Genomic DNA, 16,954 nt, shown 5'->3' with positions numbered 1-16,954 from the left:
CTTTTAAATTAGTTATTTTAAATTTTTTTGTTCAATTAATAAGACTGCATGTCTTATATAATAACAATAATAATTAATTTTCTACTTACTAATACACGGAGTTCATTTTTATGTTCTTTCTTTCACAAAACACATGTAATGTATACTCATATGATCATCTTATTGCTATCATTGCACCGTAAAGACGTAAAAGATAAACTCATCTATATTTTTGGCCACTATAAGCAAACTTATAATTTAGTGACAACAAAATTATAGTTGTTAAATTTTAATTTTAACCGTTAATAATAGAAACTAGACCTGTCAAACGAGTCGGGTGGGTCGGGTCCCGGGTCAGGTCATACGGGTCGGGTTAGGGTCACGTGTCGGGTCAAGAAATAATTTTTAACGTCTTTATTAAAAGATTTTTTTAATTTCAAAAATATTTTATAAAATTAAAATATATTTAAAATCATTATTTTAATCACATTCATCATATACAATAATTATATTGATATAATTATTAAAATAAAGTTTTTTAATAATTATTTTATTATTAAATATTATAAAAGTTATATAAAATTGACTTTTTAGTTGAATTTTTAATTTTAAGTAATAAAAAAATAATTTTTTAGGTATATTTTCAAATATAATATATAAATATTAATATTTTTAATAAAAATCATGATTTTCCCTTGACCCAACAGGTCAACCCGTTCGGATCAGGTCTCGACCCTAAAATAATAGGTCATTTTGGGTTCGGGTTAAACGGGTCGCGGGTCGAAAAAACCGGGTTTATAACCCTAAGAAAAACGGGTCGGGCGAGTCGGGTTTCCGGGTCGGGTCAAGTTTTGACAAGTCTAATAGAAACTCTTAATTAAGAGCTCTCTTTCACAATAGTTAAGTGACTCAAAAGACTTTAAGTTGATTTTCAAGTTTCAAGGATGACTTCTATTTATAATCATAAGATCACCCTACCTTGTGCTAATCTTTCAATGTGGGACAATTCTACTATTTATACCTAGTATATTCACAACACTTCCATTATTTTTCAATGTGGGACGAATAGCATACTAAGAAATAAACCATATTTTTCACACCTACCTCGACATCCAACCCGAATCCCGGAATACGGACATTTGCTACTAGACCTGTCAAAAGTGTCAGGTGGGTCGGGTCATACAGGTCGAGTCAGAATACTGTTCGGGTCAAATACGGGTCGGGTCAGATACGAGTCGGGTCATACGGGTCACGGGTCGGGTTAGGGTCAGAATATGGGTCAAGAAATAATTTTTAACGTCTTTTTTAAACGATTTTTTAATTTAAAAAATGTTTTTTAAAAAATTAAAACATATCTAAAACTATTATTTTAATCATATTCAACATTTACATTAATTATATTGACATAATTATTAAAATAAAGTTTTTTTAATAATTATTATATTATTAAATATTATAAAAGTTATATAAAATTGATTTTTTAGTTGAATTTGCAATTTTAAGTAATAAAAAATTAATTTTTTAACTGTATTTTCAAATATAATATATAAATATTAACATTTTTAATAAAATTCATGATTTTTGCCCGTTCGGGTCGGGTCTCGACCCTAAAGTAACGGGTTATTTCGAGTTCGGATCAAACGGGATGCGGGTCGAAAAAACCGGGTTTGTAACCCTAACTAAAACGGGTCTGGTGGGTCGGGTTTTTGAGTCGGGTCGAGTTTTGACAGGTCTAATTGCTACTCATTATATCTAATAGTAGTTATATTTAATAATATGAGCGAATACTATATGTTAATTTTCGTACATTCAACATCTAATTCGATTAATAATGAGCAAATACTAACAAACTTATAATCTTATCTAGAGTCCAAAGTTTTTCGCACGTATATAGGTAACATTTGTGCAATTTTATCTTATTGCTAACAAACTAATCTTATTTAAAATCCAAAGTTTTTCTTACATATAAAATTAACATTTTTTTCTTATAAATATTAAGTAGTTTTTAAGGATTGACTCTCTAAATGAAAAAAATGTTAAAACTTGTAAAATTAACACGAAAAATTAACATTATGTAACGTTACTTTTAAAGTCTCTTATATAATAAGTATACTACTGATATTTGTTCGTTATTTAAAAATTCGGTTTATAAATTAAAAAAATAAATAACTTATTGCTAAACTACTAAATTTGAGTAGAAAAGGAGATGATATGACTATATAATTGTGAAACTACCAAAATCGAAAGTATAATACAAATAAATTTCACTATTGTAGAGATAATAATAATACAAACTTTTATAAGAGCTATTTAAGACAATACTTAAGAGACTCAAAAGATTTTGGGTTGATATTTAAGCTCCAAGGATGACTCATATTTATAATCATAGGATCACCTCCACATTATGTTAATCTTTCGATGTGGGACAATTCTACTATTTGTAATAATAGGATCAACACACCTTATGTTAATATTTCGATGTGGTACAATTATCCTATTTATAATAGGATGACCCCACATTTTCGACTATTTATACGTAGTATGTTCATCACATCTATATTATTTTCAATGTGTCACATATAACATACTAAGAAGTACATCATCTTTTCGTACCTAGTTCGACATCCAACTCGATTTAATAACGATTTGTTCTTTGGAGTCAGGCCTCCTACTCCCCCTTAATTGATGTATGAACTATGTTTGTAAGTCTTTAGTTTAAATACCTATTTAAACAGAAAAAAAAAGATTGAAAACGGATAATTTTGTCTCAAATAAAAATCCGTGATAAGAAAATACAAATAAATTTGGTATTAAGACTACATAAGCCGTTATGGTCTATGGGTCTTCTAGGAAAATGTTTTTGTAGGATTTTATTATGAGTGTTTTGTGAGTTCCTAAAGTTAAGATGGTAGCTGAACCATGAGCTCTTTGCTATACTTAGATTTCTTTAACTATTGTCCACTTAATTATTTGACCAATATTAAGTGAGTTGGTCTCATTGTAATGAAATCATACCTAACTCATTTTTATATTATCATTCTCATTAAATTGAATAATTAAAATATTATAAACATTATAACCCATTTTAATATAGGAAATATTATTATAATAATTAAAACATTCTCCGCATTATTTTTTATATCATATTGTGAAGATAATGATACAAACTCTTAAAAACTCTCTAAGACAATACTTGAGAGACTCAAAAGATGTTTAGTTGATAAATAAATTCCAAGGATGTCTTCTATTTATAATCATAATATCACCCCACCTTATGCTAATCTTTCGATGTGGGACTATTTTATTATTTATATACGAGCATATAAAATACTAAGAAGTATATATTTTATTATTTATATATGTTAAATACTAAGAACTTTTTATATAAAAATTAGAAAAATCACTTAAATATAGTTTAGGAAATATATATTATAATAATTAAATATTTTTTACTTTATTTTTTATATCAAAAAATATTATTTATGATACTTTCCTAAATTGATTTTGCTTAGAATCGCTTGAAAAAGCCTCTTTTATAAATATATATAGATATACATATAGATTACATTATCTCTGTAGATACGGAAGTTTTATATATTTTAGTATTTATTTATTATATGACATCTAGGATATTTAATTTATAGATAATTATCAATAATCATTGTGATAATATCTTAGATATTTTAAAAATCTTTATCTTGCCCTCTAAGCCAGCTACAACTATAAATATAACTATTGGTTTTAGGGTTGGGGAGAGCAGAAGGATTAAGTCAAATGACTTCGTCTTCCTACTACCAAATTGTAGGTAGGATGGAATAAGTCAAAAAAAGACCACATCATCTGTAACACCCCAACTATCCGACCAAGATAATTGGAGCGTTACCGTCTCGGTTTCTCAAGGTAGTGAAATCGGAGATACAATCCAAGAACAATGTTATAAATAGCAGGTTTAATGGTTTACAACGAATAAATGAATAATGAAAGATTACAAGTCATAACTCCTGGGCTATTATAATCAATCATGTCCGACTCGGAGATCGCCAAGCCCCGTCCCTCCTCCCGCATGCTACCAAAGCTAACCTGTAAACAGTCGCACCTGTAAACAGCTGCTCCCCATATGATCGGAAATATCATATGGATCAACACAGGCCACCCCGAAAATAGGTGACATTTACACAGACACACAAACGTCAGTTTCAATAATAAATGCAAGACATGAGATAATAAGGAAATATGCAACATGTTGATCATATGAATGAGACATGGATAAATCAACATTACACCGGTACCGTGACACGCCCAGATATACCCTCAATCTCTACTCCGGTACCGAGACACGCCCAGGCATACCGATCACCACACTAGGTACCGGGACACACTCAGGCGTACCGGGTCCGGAAGCCAACCGGATACCCTGTCAGACGTCGTGTCTCAACCACACGCATCCCTCCGTACTCAAGCCATTAATGTGCACATTCCCATTGAAGTGGGAAGCTCTAAGGGGCGACCCAAGCATAAGACGGTTTCCCAACCGTCTTACGTCTCCTCAACAATCAACTACCACCATCAAAGGTATTCAACACAATTCATTCACAACTATACATAGAAAATAAAAGAGCCACCACTACGCCAAATTGGACCATCAATAAGGAGCGTATCACAACGGTTTAAAGCATTTAATAACGACACTTAGATTACCGTTTTTAAAATATTGGCGGAAAACTAGATCGTGCTAATAAGAATAATAGTTTCCGTCGAAAACCGTTCTTATTATAATGTGACAACGGTTGTTTAACAAACCGTTATCAAAATCGTTTATGGTTTCCAAAAACTCGTTATAGGATCACCCTTATCAACGGTTGTTAGACAACCGTTACCAGTTTAAGAAAACGGCGTTTCGAAAACCGTTACTAAATTAACACCAGCAACGGTTTTTGGTACCCGTTGTTATGTTATAGCTACAGGTTTCTTGTAACCGTTATCATTTTCTATTATGAAAGAACGGTTCCTCTGAACCCATTGTCATTTATCATTTACGGGTTAAAAATAACCGTTATATACTTTTTCCAATGTTTAATATTTAACCGATGCATGTATGATAAATAATGAACCGTTGCATACATTGTTTTGTTTGACCATTATTACTATCCGTCCATTATTATATTCACACATGCATGCATACATATTTTCCTATAAATATCACTTATAATGTGATCAATTAACCATATTCACCAATCCAAAGTTCAATTAATAATAGCTTATAATTTATTTAAAAATATTTGATGGTAGTCAAGCTATACCTCGCAAGTGCACGATTCTATCGTTGTACACTATTAAGGGTCGATCCCACAAGGAGTTGAAAAGATTACTAATTGTTCTAATCCGATCGTTTAGCTAAGTCGAAAATAAGAGAGGATGGTTGTTATACTAATGCTACCTAAAATAAAGAGAAATGCAAAATCAAAAACAAGAAAATTAAGCAAACACGAAGGGTAGATTGTAATTCAAATAATTTAAAGGCCTAAGACTCGGTTCTTCCCAAACAACTCGCAATTCCACATGGTTAAATTTCTAGGCTAATCACAAAGGTAGTTAGGTGAGGAGGTGACGGCTCTAATTCGCCTAAGACCCCCCTCTCGGGTTCGAAATAGGACACTAGCACTACCCACCAACCCCCCTCTCGGGTTCGAAGGTCGGAATCCCTAACTCAATACCCAACTACCCCAAAAACATGCATTATTCCCAAGGTAGTCCAATATTTGCTAAGGTCTTTAAGCCCCGTCAATTCCCGGGTCATCCCACTCCCTCTCTCGAGGGTCGATTTCAAACGCTAGTTTAGAGGTGTCCTACCCCGGTTCTCCCTTTCGGTCTCAACCGAGGTCAACAATAGGGTCAAGTCTCGGGTATCCAAATCACAACCTAACCAACTCTCGTTGGTGGTCAAGGGTCGTAAGTCGACACTACCCAAAAGTCAACCCATAAACCAAGTCAATCCTCTAAACTACCCTCACCAATTTCCCCAAATAATTAGCCTTTATGAAATTCAATTAGTGAAATTACTCATGTTGGGTCAAACCGAGCCTTAGTGGGAGACTACTCACTAATCATGGCTCTAATTGCAAAATAAACAACAAAGATGGAAACTTTGGTCACAAACATGGTGAGAAGATGAAATTCACTACTAAACATGCAACAAACTAACAATGGATGGAAGGAAAGATGATTTAATCTAATAATGAGAGAGATTTAAACCTAAAGACACAATCTTTAATCAAATCAACTCAAAGATTAAGTCTTTGAGGACAACTACCCAATGATGAACAAAAGAAAGAGGAACAAAGGAAAGATGAACAATGATAAGAGAAGCAATGATGAAATTAACAACAACAAACAAACAAACAACAATTTTAACATAAACAATCAAACAAACATCAAAGATGAACAAAATGTAAACAAATGAAAAGGGAGAGAAATAATACCAACAAAATAGTGAAAGAGGAATTTGGATAGAAATAATAAAGAAGGAAATCCTTCAATCTTCTTACAAACCCAAATTCAATCACTAATTGATTGAAGAACTTCTCTAATTAAAGAAAGATTAACAAGGAGATTAAGAAAGTTTAAAGCTTGAAAGGGTAAAATTTCTGGATCTAGGGTTGTGTCTACAAAAGGGTTTAAGAGGGGGTATATATAGGTTATACAAGGATTAGGACTGAAATGGGAAATGGGCTTTGAAACACGCGATTGCACTCCCGGCCGGTCAACCGGCCGCCGGTCATTTGACCGGCTGGGAGATCCCTGGAAGTTTTGAACACTTTTCGAAGTCATCAGGTGTGCACGGCCGGTCGACCGGCCGCCGGTCCCTGACCGGCTGGGACATCTTGACTTTGAAGCTTGACTTTAGCCTTGGAGGAACTCCCAGCCGGCTAGCCGGCCGCCGGTCATTTGACCGGCTGGGAAGTTCCTGTAACTTTCTTCCAAATTCTTTGTTTCTTCAGCTCATTGTTCTCCCAGCCGGCTGGCCGGCTGCCGGGCCACCGGCTGGGAATTCCCTTTGGTTGATTTTAGCCTTGGATTGTATACATTTGCGTTCCCAGCCGGCTGACCGGCTGCCGGCCTACCGGCTGGGAATACTCCTCAGCTTCATTTTCTCCTTCTTCCATGCTTAGTTGATTGGGCTCTTCTTCTAGCTTCAATTCCTCCATTCTCGCCTCAATTCCTGCAAGGGAGGTACAATATCATAGGCATGGGGATTGGGACATGAATTTCAAGCAAGAACATATAAAACCGACTCAAATGAAGTCGGAAAGCATGGAAATAGAAGGGAAAAATGGTGTAAAAGGGTCCTATATCAATATTACACTTCGATCACCATGTTGTCGTCTTCTACACCCGCCGAATCACAATCAAATACCCGCTATGTCCATCCTATTACCTGTATTATACATAACCTTCCAATCAAATATGATGACAATGGTAAGGCTTTTTCGAGAAGTTTTACTTGGATGAGAGATATGCTTCATCAAGGTGGTTATACGAACGTTAAAAAGGTCCACCCAGCTTGGACTAAAGTTCACGGTTTTCTTGGTTACGCAATGATCGAGTTTGAACGTTTTGGGAAGAAGCTGGAATCTTTTCGTCAAGCAAGAAAAATCCAGGCAAGATACGATGATCATGATGCTGGGAAGAAAAATTATTATACGGATGATGTGTTACAAGCGCAATATTTATGGATTGCAACCGATTGTGACATTAATCTATTAAGAACATATCGTCACTATATTGACACTGTGCCTCGTTCATGGGAGGCGGAACAAGTGCCTCCTAATAATCCATATATTGAATTCCCAATATTTATCTCAGTTGCAGGGGAATTACAAGATGATTATGTTAATTAATTATTATTATTCTAATTAATGTTGTTAAAATCGCGCGTCTTGTAATTTCTCGTTATGTATGTATTTTTCTTGAATATATGTGTGGTAGTGTATTTTATTTTCTAATTATTTATTGCAACTTACTTAGGTTTAAAATATTTGTTAATAAGTCAACTTTTACATTAAATTAATTACCAACGTTTTTGAAATTTTTTTTAAATGTGACTATGAATGTTAAAGTATCTTTTACTAACATTCATTAATCAAATCACAATATTTCATCCCCATTACACAAATTTGAAACAACATGGCAATGAACCCTAATTTTATCAACAACGAAGAATGGCTTACACAAACGATTGAAGATGATGGGACGGTTATATCCGGGATTCCCGCCGATCAACACCCATTAATCAAAGCATCCCTTGAACATCAACTTAATTATTGGATTAAGAGGTGTGAAGCAGTCTGGCTTGTCAACCAAGCCTCATCATTATCATCATCATCATCATCATCATCATCATCATCATCATCATCATCATCATCATCATCATCTTCATACCCTCGTCGGCCTTTGCTCGCAACTTGGCTGCAGTTAGATATATGTTGAGTTGTACTCTTCTAACCTTATCTCCACATGCAAGTCGTGTCCTTGCATATATTCAATCTGTTATTGCAATATATGAAGCCAATGACCCGAAAGTTAGGGTATAGCAGAGTGGCGTAATTAGTGGCAGGTTAAGAAGTGTTTTTTACGCTTAACCAGGGTTGTTCCGACTTATATTATACATCTTTTGATTTCTGATTAATGTTGTAATGTATTTGGTTTAAAATTAAATGAAATGATCATTTTGAAAGTGTTGAGTTATGCTTGTTTAATTTGCTTCCATTTTTTGAACTCCATAGATCAGTCAGTAATCAAGATCCAGATTGCTGCAACATAATACTCATCAACAACGGTTCACCTGCAACCGTTGTCAATTGGTTCATCAACAACGGTGCTCCTGCTGTGTTGATTTAATGTTTAAAGTTAGTAGTTTGTTAATTTCTGGTTTAGATATGGGTGGAAAGCGGAAAAGAAATGATGGGAGAAGGTCAAACGAAGAAGATTCAGGTGATGAGAATAATTTGGAATTGGATACTGGGCGAAGGAGCCATAGGGTTTCTCTAGAAGCAATATAGAGAGGGATACCTAATAAACTTCAATGGGATAAATTAACGGGGCTGCCAGACGGCATCTTTGCTTCAAAATTCGCGAGTTGGATTGGTTGTTGTGTAAGAGAGTATGTGCCTCTCGGTTTACCGCGTATCGATTAGTTATGTAAAGACCAGGAGGAAAAGCTATGGGGGAGAATAAAGGTATGTATATACAATAATAAATGCAGTGAGATGAAATTATCTTAGTGTTTTAGCAGGATTTTCCTGAACGGATCCGGCCTGATGAGAGAGTAGTTTGGGTATCTAGTTCTATGTATTTGGTAGAGATTAAGGAATAATTAATAAGAAAAAGACTTAAGTATAGATAATATTGCTTATATTATATGGACGAATTGAGTACAAATTTGTATATGAGATCGGATATATTCAGAGTAAATAAAGATAGAAAAAGTGTAGAATAATTAAAGTGTAAGTATTCATCTCCCATTATCTATTTACAAAAGCTATATATAGCCCTCTTTCTCTATTAACGTTCTTATTATTAACGTTACAATGATCAACGTCCTCCCCAAATGTAGGAGTTGTTGCCGGATTAATAGGGCATGCTCCCTATTAATCCGCTTGACTTAATCTTCCTTTAACGAATCCTCAGCTCTTTCTCTCCTTTCCGTCTTGATTCATAGATGATAGGGTCTTATGGTTGGACTTGGTCTTCCTTGAGTATAGGACACGACTATTAATTCCCAACAACCGCATTTCTTGTTTATCTTTCTCAATCCATCCTGTTTTAATGCTCTGCCAGGTTATTCTGTACTTACCATCAGGCTTCTCTTCCAGGATTTAGTAGCCTTCTTGCTATAATATTTCTTCAATAGCTGAACAGCAGTTAGAATTGTCCGGTCCTAGGTTACCTTAATCAGACCAGTGAGGCCGGACTAGGTTGGAGTCAGACCAGGCTAAACTTGGCCTAACAATTGCCCCTTGACATTTTACCCATGCTGGATCTGGCCAGGGGTGGAATGTCAACTTTACCGGGTTAAACAATGAGAAGAATCATATTTATTCAATGACTCTTAGACTCCTAGTTACCGTTAAACACTGCAACGGCTAAGTGATGTCATGCTGACAGTTTTGCAATTTCTAGGGTTTCCATACCGTTAAACATTCTCTATAAATACGGTATTTGAAGCAAGGTTGCTCTTCACCAAATTTCTTCCACTTTCTTTGCTAGATTTTCTTCTGAAATTCTCCCCTATTTCCCAGGAATCTTGTTCTGCTAGTTTATACTTTTTCGAAAATTTTAACTTCATCACAATAAATCAAACAATCAAAGATATGAGAGCCAAGAAACGTCCTGTATCCCATAAAACTGCTGCATCTCAGATGGCTGCTGCTGAGCCTAAACCCACAGATGTCCAGGAGGAAGAGGTGATGGAGATTGATCCTCCTGCTCGTGCTGTGGCTTTTAAGTACCAGGATTCTGTTTTTACTGCCCTTCAATCTTTGGATCCTTACTTTCCTGAAGAGAACTTGTTGAAAACAAATTATGACAAGATACTTAGGGAGAAGAAAATAATTCCTGAGTCGACTGAGGTATGGATTCCTGAATCTTGTCCAGTCAGGGCTAATTGGGTATCACCTGGTTGGTTCTGTATTTTTGAATGGGCGTTCAAAGCAGGCTGTAAGTTACCTTTTACCCCTTTAATGATCGATACCATTCGTGCAATGGAAGTATCACCTTTTCAGATTATGCCAATGGTTTGGAAACTTGTCCATTCTGTTGAAAATTTGTGTGCTAAGCACAATCTTACAATTACCCTTAACGATATCAAGGCAATTTATCATATGAAAAACCCAGTTAATGGTCGGTTTAAATTGAGAATCAAGTCGAAAATGTCTCCATTAATTACTAACCTGGACTCTGGAGATGACAAAAGTTGGGCAAAGACTTTCCTGTTTATCCGGACTGAGACTCTGGGATCAGGCTTTGATTACCTGAGATATCCTCCCTTGGAGAGTGGTAGGTTTCCTGTACTCTTAGTTTGCAATATATATTACATGAAATTAATAGGTTTTGATTTTCACCTGTGTATTTTTGGCGGTTTTTGCAGCTCATGATTGGAACTTTGATCCTCTTGACGAGGAGGCTATTTCCAGGATAGAGGCTTTCCTTGCTATTCCTGAGGAAGAGAGGGCCTGGCCAGCTAGTTTGGGCAGGGAATTATTACCCCGGTATATGAAGATCAAGCTGACTGGGGTCAAAGTACCCAAAGGCAAGCCTAGCTCTACTGCTCTTTCCTGTATGTCTTCTATATGTCTTTATGTTAATTGCTATTTTCTTGTCGCTTCTCATCTGATACTTACGTATATTCTTTATGTATTCAGTATTTAGGTCTTCTGCTAGGTTGGCCAGCTTTTCTGCAAAAGATTTGAAGGCTGGGGTGACTAGGATTGCTGAACAGTCCAAGAGCCAGGAGGCTAGTGGGAGTGATAAAACTCTTGATATTCTGGTTTCTGATGTCCAGCCTTCCCAAGATCCACCCAGGCTAGTGTCACCGGAGGTTGTCCAGGCTCCAAAAAGGAAGAGGGAAGATGTTATCCTTGAAGAGGAGGAGGGAGAGAAAGAGCCTATCCAAGCTCAGCCACTCAGGAGTATAAGGCAAGTGCCTGCTAGGATTGATGACATGGATGCTGCCCAGGCACGGATAAATGAATTTTCTGCAAAAATGGGCGTCCAGCTCTTGTCCGCTAATACTCTTGAGTCGTCTACCAGAGTGGTTTCTATTCTGACTTCTCTTGTGACAAAGGCTGCTGAACTCGGTTCTCAGGCTAAGGAGGTTAGTTGTAAAGGGATATTTTTAATTGTTCATGTGCTTTTTGTTTTGTTTTGTACTTGGCTGATTGATTTTATTCTTTTGTAGGGATTGGATGTCGGGTTGGCTACTGTTTGTCAGCTCAGGGATGCCCAGGCCAGGATTTCTAGTTTGGAGGAAAAACTGGATAACCTTAATCGTGATTTGCATACATCCAGGAGTAATGAAGTAGTACTTCAATCCCAGCTGGGGAAAGCTAGAGAGGCAACTAGGGCTGCTATAGTTTGTGAGGTGGCCGCAAAAAATGCTGAGAAGGTTGTCAGGCAAGATTTGGAGGCTGAGAAGCAGGCAATGCAGGACCAGTTAAGAAAAAATGAGGAGCTTGCTGCTGAAAAGGAGTTAGTGGAAGCGCGGCTGGCTGATGCTGCTCAGTACTTCTTCGGGAAAGGCCGGGTTGATGCTATGAGGGATCCGGAATCTGACCGGGCTAATTGGAATCCGGACCGGGATGAGATAGCACTGGACGCTCAGTATCCTGATTTGGCCAATATGGGTCAAGAAGAAGAAGTGGATTCTCCTCCTTCCAAGGCAAAATCCGATGACCAGGAAATGGCGGATGGTTGTGAGTCGGTTACTGGCTCAAAAATAACTTAGATTTGTGTTTTTCTTTTAGGTTTTGGTCTATCCAGGGGGAATGTCCCTGGAATGAATATTTAGGAATTTTTTTTGTTTTTTTTTTTTTTGTTTTTTGGCCCATCCAGGGGGGATATCCCTGGAATGGATGATTATTAGGTGTGTGGTAAGGCCAATTATTTTGGATGAATAAATATTTGGTCTTTGTTTGCTTCTCTTTGTGTTTTGACAAGGTACTTTTGTAATGTTGGATGTGTGCTGGATCTGACCAGTTATTTGACTGGATCGGGCCAGTTTTCGTGCTGGATCTGGCCAGTTTAATTTTTTTTTTGTTATGGGTGGGGTTGTTGCCTGTCTGGAGGGCTTACATCCCCTGCCTGTCTGGAGGGCTTATGACCCATCTATGTTATCCAAGTCAGGAAGGAGTTTTCCAGATTTGTATGTTAAGTGGAGCTCAATATTTTAAGGCCTGTTTTGCAACTGAAATTTGGATATCATTTGGATATTTGGTGGGGGTGGCCCCCAATCTTTAAGATTTGTTTTTAAATAAAATGCAATATGTAAAACAAGTATTGAAGATTCTGCTTGGTAAAAGTAAATATGAGGACATAGATAAGTACTTGGGCACATAATTTGAAGAAATCATATACGGCATTTATTCATATAATGGCAAGTATCATACATGTAGTTTCCAGGCAAGAAATGTCAAAGTGAAAAATTATACCTGGGTTGAGAGATCTATTTTATATGTGAAATAGTTTTAAATGTGCAATATTCCAAGCTCTTGGGATCATTTCGCCGTCCAGGGTTGTAATCTATAAGCTCCCTGGCCGACTATTGAGTCAATCAGGTAGGGACCTTCCCAGGTTGGGGCCAATTTGCCAGCATTCTTTTCTTTTGTGTTTTGGAAGACTTTCCTGAGGACAAGGTCTCCTACCCCAATACCCTGGCTTTGACAGTCTTGTTGTAGCTTTTCGCAACTCTTTGCTTGATATCTTTGCTAATCGATCTTTTGGCGCATCTCTTAGCTCTTCTGTTAAGTCCATGCTATCCTCCATTAGAGGTATATTGCTTGTTGTTGTGTTCAGGCTGCATCTGGCTGATGGAATGTCCACCTCAGCCGGGATTACTGCTTCACATCCATAGACCAAGGAGTAGGGGGTTTGGCCTGTGGATGTTTTGGGCGTGGTTCAGTCAGCCCAGAGGACCAGGGGAAGCTCTTCAGCCCATCTGCCTTTTCTTCTTTCCAGCTTCTTCTTTATGCAGCTGATTACCACCTTATTACTGGATTCTGCCTGACCGTTGACTTTTGGATATCCTGGTGTGGATGTTACCAGGTTGATGTTCCATTGAGCACAGAAGGCTGCTGTTCTTTTTCCCACAAATTGCGTGCCATTGTCGCATACTATTTCAGAGGGGATGCCATATCTACATATGATGTTGTGTTTGATGAATGCTATGACATCCTTCTCCTTGACTTGCCTGTATGATTCAGCTTCTATCCATTTGGAGAAGTAATCAGTCATTGCTAGCATGAAAACTTTCTGTCCGGGTGCTTGAGGTAGTTTTCCTACTATATCCATGCCCCACTTCATAAATGGCCAGGGTGCGGATATGGAATGTAGTTCCTCAGATGGCTGATGGATATATGGTCCGTGAATCTGACAAGCTTTGCATTTAGAGCTAAAATCCAGGCAATCGGCTCTCAAGGTGGGCCAATAATAACCTGTTCTGAGTACTTTCCTGTCAGGGAATTCTGGGTCCAATATGACCTCTCCTGTTTCCATCTGTGATTGTGCTACATATTCTTCCCTGACAGGTGACTTTAATTGCTATGCAAGGGACTTACCTGACTTTGAGGGTTTCAAAGCTTGAGTGTAACATTCCTGAGCCGTCCTCTGTTCTCCCCTGATAGTGGTTATCCCCCAATCTGTTGGAATTTTCACACATTGATGGTATGTTGATGGGATTGCTTTGACATTGTGGATCCATGGTCTGCCCAGGATTACATTATATGAGTATAGGCAATCCATTACTCCAAATCTTTCATATGAAGCCACGCCTTCCACATAGGTTGGCAGGCTGATTTCTCCCAGGGTGTTCTTTGTTTCTCCGCTGAATCCAACCAGGACGCTGGATTTCTTGATGATCTTTCCTTCATCTATCTTCATGGCTTTGAGGACATCGAGCATCACCAGGTTGATTGAACTGCCTCCGTCTATCAGGATTCTTGATACCTTTGCTGTGCCAATTTGCATGGTGATTACCAAGTCGTCATGGTGTAGATCGATATTCCCTGCAGTCCGAGTCATCAAAGGTAATAGCGAGCGATGACTTGGGCCTGGAAGGAGGTTGAAGTCCGGATTCCCTGGATATTCTTTTGGCAGCTGAGCTGGTCAGACCACAGATTTCTGATCCTCCATTTATGAATTTGACTTCATAGATGGGGGGAGGAGGAGGAGGATCTCTGCCGTTCCCTGAATCTCTCTTGTTTTCTCCTTCATCTTTGTTCTTTGGCTGCTGGATTAAGTCTTTCAAGTAGCCTTTCTTTAGAAGATATGCCACCTATTTCCTGAGTTGGATGCATTCTTCTGTGGTGTGTCCGATGTCCTGATGGAAGTCACACCATCTTGTTGGATCTTTCCTGGGGTTGTCAGATTTCTTGGGCCATCTGACCGTGTCTCCCAGACTTTCCAGGCGTTTGATTAATCCTGCAGTATTAATAGAGAAGTTATATTCAGGAATAGTTGGAAGGCTAGAAAGGTTACCTTTATGTTCTTGTGCCATGTTGACTTCAGATCGTTCAGGCCTGGAATAGGGTGCTGATCTGGGATTGCCTCCTTTCTGGTAGGAGCTTTTCCTGTTAGTGTGTCCGTAACCTTGCTTTCCTCCGGATGAGTTCGTCCTGAAGTTGAGGTCTTCTTCAATCTGACATGCTCTAAAGCGATGGATTGAACTGTGGCAAAGGTCGGGCATGCTTTCTTAGTCAGGTCTGCATAGATGTCACTGTCAAGCAGGACTCCTTGCCTGAAGGCTTCTACCGCTGTTTCTTCATCACACCTGGGAATGGCCACCTTCTCTTTGACAAATCTGGCCAGGAATTCTTTGAGAGATTCTTCAGGAAGCTGCTTTACCCTGAACAGGTTACTGGGTCTCTTGGCCATATCTCTGCTGCTTGCGAATTGTTGATTGAAGGCATTGATCAATTCTGCAAAATTCTTGATACCTCCATTTGGGAGGTTAATGAACCATTGTAATGCTGCTCCGGTCAGGGTTGTACCAAAGCCCTTACACATGCAGACCTGCCTGAGTTCACTGGGTATTGAGGCAGCCAACATTTTCTGTTTGAATATGGCAACGTGATTTTGTGAATCAGAGGTTCCATCATAAGTTCTCATGGACGGAACAGTAAATTTCTTGGAAAGATCAATTTTTGCAATTTCATCTGCAAAGGGTGAATCTGCAAAGCTGTCAACTTCTACTTCAGCCACAGGGTCTGGCACTCCGGGTATGTTTTCTATTTTATTGTGGAGTTTTTGAATTTCCTGAAGCATGGCCATCATTATTGCTTTGCTTGATCTTGTTTGTTGTTTCGTCATTGGGAATGGTTGGGGTACCAGATAATGTATCCTTCTCCGGGGTTCCAAAATTGGAGAAGTCAATGTTTTTGATAATGGATGAGAATGGGGTTCCTAGTTCAAATCTGGTCATGGAGCCTGAAGCCTGATTTTCCAATTTTTTTCTCAGGCTAGACTCAGACTCCTTCAGCCTATTGATTTCCGCTTCTGCTTGGGCTGCCTTCTCTTGGATTATTTCCAATTCTTTGATTTTGGCCAGGGCAGCCGCTAATTGCTGTTCTGAGGTGAGTTCCACCATTTTTATGTGTGAATTTTAAATGAAAGATGGTAAAAGGAATTTTTTGATTAAAGAACTAGATGCCCCACGGTGGGCGCCAATTGTTTTAGCAGGATTTTCCTGAACGGATCCGGCCTGATGAGAGAGTAGTTTGGGTATCTAGTTCTATGTATTTGGTAGAGATTAAGGAATAATTAATAAGAAAAAGACTTAAGTATAGATAATATTGCTTATATTATATGGACGAATTGAGTACAAATTTGTATATGAGATCGGATATATTCAGAGTAAATAAAGATAGAAAAAGTGTAGAATAATTAAAGTGTAAGTATTCATCTCCCATTATCTATTTACAAAAACTATATATAGCCCTCTTTCTCTATTAACGTTCTTATTATTAACGTTACAATGATCAACGTCCTCCCCAAATGTAGGAGTTGTTGCCGGATTAATAGGGCATGCTCCCTATTAATCCGCTTGACTTAATCTTCCTTTAACGAATCCTCAGCTCTTTCTCTCCTTTCCGTCTTGATTCATAGATGATAGGGTCTTATGGTTGGACTTGGTCTTCCTTGAGTATAGGACACGACTATTAATTCTCAACAACCGCATTTCTTGTTTATCTTTCTCAATCCAGCC

The sequence above is a fragment of the Silene latifolia genome, chromosome 2 (genome assembly GCF_048544455.1).
Source record: "Silene latifolia isolate original U9 population chromosome 2, ASM4854445v1, whole genome shotgun sequence".
NCBI lineage: Eukaryota > Viridiplantae > Streptophyta > Magnoliopsida > Caryophyllales > Caryophyllaceae > Silene > Silene latifolia.
The sequence above is the reverse complement of the archived record's forward strand: the minus strand, read 5'-3'. Positions refer to the sequence as shown.